The sequence below is a fragment of the Petaurus breviceps genome, unplaced genomic scaffold, assembly GCF_028583685.1.
Source record: "Petaurus breviceps papuanus isolate PSGF00001 unplaced genomic scaffold, PetGlider_PUasm1.0 400, whole genome shotgun sequence".
Classification (NCBI taxonomy): Eukaryota; Metazoa; Chordata; class Mammalia; order Diprotodontia; family Petauridae; genus Petaurus; species Petaurus breviceps.
In genome coordinates, this window is record NW_027186316.1 from 5,368,077 (window position 1) to 5,373,175 (window position 5,099).

At 42.5% G+C, this 5,099-nt stretch overlaps 1 long non-coding RNA gene across 1 annotated transcript in view; it reads right to left on the minus strand.

Moving 5' to 3' along the window:
* LOC138170953 (uncharacterized) overlaps positions 1–4,302 on the minus strand; it is a 67,276-nt gene extending 62,974 nt beyond the window's left edge. The window contains exon 1 of the long non-coding RNA XR_011170781.1: positions 4,002–4,302. This is a non-coding gene — a long non-coding RNA (uncharacterized lncRNA). The remainder of the gene's footprint in view (positions 1–4,001) is intronic.
* Between the last annotated feature and the right edge of the window lie 797 nt (positions 4,303–5,099).

A 5,099-nucleotide genomic window follows, 5' to 3' on the forward strand; every position in this document is an offset into this window, starting at 1 on the left:
GTTTTGTATATATATGTGTGTGTGTGTGTGTGTGTGTGTGTGTGTGTGTGTGTGTGTGTATGTGTGTGTATAATATTCTTTATATTTACTTAGTGTTAAGTTACATTTTGCTATTCTTTCTATAGATATTGTTTTTGTTAATGTGTCCATTGTTTTCTCAGTTTTGCTAACTTGATTGCACATCAGTCCATCTAATTCTTCTGATACTTCTCTGAATTGTTCACATTTGTCATTTCTGACAACACAGTAATGCCCCATTACCTTCAGGGACCACAATGCATTTAGACATTTTCCAATCAATGGGTACCTGCTATGTTTCTAGTTCTCTCCTACCAAAAAGTGCTGCTATGAATGTTTGGGTATACCTGGGACTTTGCTTTCTGCCTTTAAGCTCCTTGGGCTATATGCCCAGCCATGGGGTCACTTTTGTCATTTAATTTCAAAATGTTTCCTGGAATGGTTGGAATCATTCATAGTCAAGCTCCTTTCCAAAGGGAATCAGGCCAAAAAAGTCACCTTGCCTGATTGTTTGGGGACAGTGAGTAGTTAAGACTTGGGTAGGGGTGGGAAAGTTTCTGGTGTGTCCAAACAGCAGTTCTCTGTACAACCCAAAAGGCAATGTTCACCTTATCTTGATATCTGCTCATCTTCCTTCCCCTTTCCTAGAAGGCTGCTTTCAGACATTTCAAGGAGCTGCTTTTATCTTCCATTCAGGGGTTCAGCGAGGTACTTGCCACATCATTACACTTTCCTGAGAGGATTGCTTAAGACTTGGTCAAGGGGGGCATCTAGGTGGTGCTGCAGTGGATAGAGCACCAGCCCTAGAGTCATGAGGACCTGAGTTCAAATCCAAGCTCAGACACTTACTAGCTGTGTGACCCTGGACAAGTCACTGAACTTTGTCTGAAAAGAAAGACTTGGTCAAGAGACCTGAAACTTGGCTGCCCTACCTGAGTTTGAGCACCTGAACTGCTATTTTCTATTTCACCCCTTCACTTGTTTCCAGGTCAATTGGAAAAAAAAAAAACCACAACCAGTACATAAAAGATAGGGAACTGTGTGACCTTGGGAAAGTCACTTAATGCCAATTGCCCTGCCTTCCCTCTCCAAAAAAAAAGACTAAAAAAAAGATAGGGAAGTATCCTTGCAATCAAGGGTCAGTGTGGCATAGTAGAAAGATCCCAGGCTCTGGGGTCAGAGAAGCTAGGTTCAAATCCCACTTCTATTGTTACTACCTGTGTAACTGGGCAAGACTTTTAACCTTTCTTGGCTTCAGTCTTTGTATCTATAAGGTGAGGGGACTGGACTAGCAGGGATGGGGAACCAGCAGCATCGATGGTCACATGTGGCCTTTTAGGTCCTCGGGTGCAACCTTTTGACAGTCCAAGTTTTACAGAACAAATCCTTTTATTAAGGGATTTTTTTCTGTGAAGTTTGGATTCAAAGGGCTGCAGGTTGCATGTGACCTAGAGGCCACAGGTTCCCCAGCCCCTGGAAATTAAGGTAGTGACTGTGTGAGTGGAGAGAAGGGGATGTATAAGAAAGAGGTTATGGAGACAGAAATGACAAGATTTGATAATAGTTTGGATATGTGAGGGGAGTGAGAGACATCAAGGATGAAGCCATGGTCGCAAGCTGGGTGACGGAGAAAATGGTGGTGCCTTGGATTGTAATAGAAAACTTTGGAAGGTGGGAGCTGATTCCTCCCAGCTGAGGGTGCCTTCAGTCAATCAATAAATGCCTATTATGTGGCAGAAACCCAGTATCTGTTTTGTATTTATTTGTGTCAGCGTACGTTGTCTCCCCTTCTGGAGTGTAAACTCCTTGAGGGTAAGGACTGCTGTTTTGCTCTCATCTTTGTATCCCCAGAACTGGCATAGTACCAGGTGCATAGTAGGTACTTAATAAACAGTTGCTGATTGATGTCTTAGCCTGCCCAGGAAATATTTGTAATTTTTAAGGGATTGACATTGAAGGTGGCTCTTGAACTGAACTGTGAAGGAGACTAGGGATTCTATGAGGCAGAGGTGGGGGGAATTCCAGGTCTGAGGAACAGCCAGTGCAAAGGCACAGAGATGTGAAATGGGGTGTTGTGTGTGAGGAACAATAAGAAGGTTAGTTTGGGGGTACTGAAGTGTATGCAAAGGGGAGAACGTGGTAAGACTGGGAACATATGTTGGAGCAAGATTGTAAAGAGCTGGGGTGGCCAGGTAGCACAGAGAGTAGGAGCACTGGCCCCCGTGTCGGGATGACCTGGATCAAATCCGGGCTCAGATACTCAGCACCACACCCAGAAACACCTGGCCGTGTAACCTTGAGCAAGTTACTTAACCCCGATTGCTTTTAAAAAAAAATTGTAAAGAGCTCTAAATGTCAAACACAAGAGTTTGCATTTGCATCCTAGAAGTATGGATATATTACAGGATGTAATATATTATAATATTATCCAACAGAAGTAGAATTTGAATAATTCTGAATTTTGTTTTGTCCTAGTATGGAACTTGAAGCCATGGCCTAAAGCACTGGGGGAAGTGTCATGCAAGCTCATTGCATCTTACCCAATTTTGAAAACACTTCCCTTTTCCCACACTCCACCCCCAACCTCACTGGACTGGGACAAAGACTGTGCAGTCAAAGGTGAGCCCAGTTAGTGGTTGGAGGGCAGGGGCAGGAGGCAGACCTAGGGCATTCTAGCCCTGCAATAATATACCACTGATTACTTGGCTGGCAAATGCTGACCTCCAGGTTCAAGTGGAGACAGGGAGTAGCAGGAATTAATGGCAACCATAGCAGATGGGCTGAAGGCTCCATCCCTAATCAGCCTATTAAGCTCCCCTGAGAGATTCACTCACTGGATTACAGATGGAATGTAAAGAAGAGAAGTGGACAAGGAGGTGGGGATTTGTATCAGATTTCTCTTGTAAAGGTTTAGTATCCAAGACATATAAACAATTTATAAAACTAATGGTCATTCCCCAATAGACAAGTGGTCAAAGGATATGAACAGTTCTCCAAAGAACTGCAAAGTGTTCACAGCCACACAAAATAATGCTCTAAATCCCTAATAATAAGAGAAAATCACAACAAAACAGCCCTGAGGTTTCTCCTGATACCCTCCAAATTGGCAAAAAGGACAAAAAATGGCAACAGTCAGTGTTGGAGGGTGTTGTGGGAAGATAGGCACATTAATATATCAGTGGTAGAGCTGTGAAATGGTACAACCATTTTGGAAAGCAATTTGGAATTATGCAAATAAAGTGACTAAAATGTCCAAATTCTTTTGAACCAGAAACTCCACTGCTGGGTTTATACACCAAGGAAGCCATCAATATGAAAAAAAAGTCCCCATATACTCCAAAATATTTATAACAGTACTTTTTGTGATAGTTGATTGGGGAGTGACCAAACAAATTGTGGTATATGCATGTAATGGAAAATTACTGTACTGTAAGACATGATGTGTGTCATAAATATAGAGAAGCATGGAAAAATCTATATGAACGGATGCAAAATGAAGTGAATGGAGCCAAGGAAAAATAGAAAGTAACTACAGCAATGTAAATGGCAAGAATGACACACCAAAAAGTCAAAAGTAAATGTAACAAAATTATCAAGATTTAAGAGATACAAGAAGACAACTTCAACCTATCCCTTGGTGTAGGAGGAAGGTCCACAAGTGTTACATATTGCAAAAGTTTTCTGGCTTTTTTCGTGTATTGTTCAGTTGTGCTGACTTTTTTTTTTCCTTTCCAAAAAATACTATTTGTCACATGGGATGACTCTCTTGGAGGGGAAGGAGGAGGGATACATGGGATACTGTGAAAATGTAAGAAACAGAAAATATCAATAAAAACTTACTTTTAAAAAAGGCAAAGGGCATCCATTCTTCCAACTGTCACCCACCCTCCCACCCCTACAAACATGCACATATCCCGGTGGTTAAATCCTCCACCCAATACCAAAGAGTGCTTAGGAAGAATAATCCCTGGTTCTCAGAGTACCTGTTTGTTGCCTCTCTTCCTGGTAGCAGCTGCTCCTGTCGGTCTAAGGGGTAGTAGATCAGTGCAGTTTTATACAATCACAATAGCTCTGGAGTTCTCCCCCTCCCCATTCCACTGGGAAAATTCCCTGGGTCCTATTGTATTTCAGTGGAGCCTAGTCCCAAGAATGTAGTAAAATATAATGAGAGACAGAAGTAATGAGTTTATCGTCTGCACAGGATTAACAAAACGAATAAAATCGCAACAAACAATACTGTGCAGCTGTGGGTCCTTAACCACTCCATAAGCACACACCAAACCCAAGAATTCTGAGATAACTGAACAGACTCCCACCAGCTGCTTTCGTTGAGTTTGTTAAGTATCCTAAATGTCGGATTTGAGTTTCCTCACTAACATTCTCTGGCTGACTTTCCATCTCATGGCCTCTAGGTGGAGACAGAGTCAAACAGAAGGGGCTTAGGAACCAGCTTCAGAGTTTGTTGCATTAGACTGTGAACTTGTTTAAAGCAAATACTGGGGTTTTTTTTTCCTGTTTTTTTTTTTTCTTCCCCTATTTTTTTATCCCCAGGATTTAACTCAGTGTGTGGCACATAGTAGGTGCTTAAGTGACCATGAATTATGCTGCTGTTGTTGTTGTTTTACTCACCTCCATCAGCACCCAGGTTGGATTTTCAGCTTAGTTGTTCACTAACCACTGAGTCCTTCAGGCCCAAATATGCATGGATAAGCAGTGTCAGGTTCTCAACAACCCCCAATCAACCTCCTTCTGACACACAAACCTGGAGATGAGCTTAGCAGATCGTGACTCAAAGTATAGGAGATAAAATCTGAGCTAGTTAGCTAGGGAGGAGAGAGAGAGCCAGAGAGAGGGACAGAGAGACAGACATAGAGACAGACATAGAGACAGCGAGATACAGACACAGAAAGAAAGAGAGGGGGAGGGGCAAAGACAGAGAGAGAGAAACAGAGAGCTAGAGACAGACAGAGAGATACAGAGACAGAAAAATACAGAGACAGAGAGAGACAAAGACAGGGGCAGGGAGGGAGAGAAAGAGAGAGAGAGAGAGAGAGAGAGAGAGAGAGAGAGAGAGAGAGAGA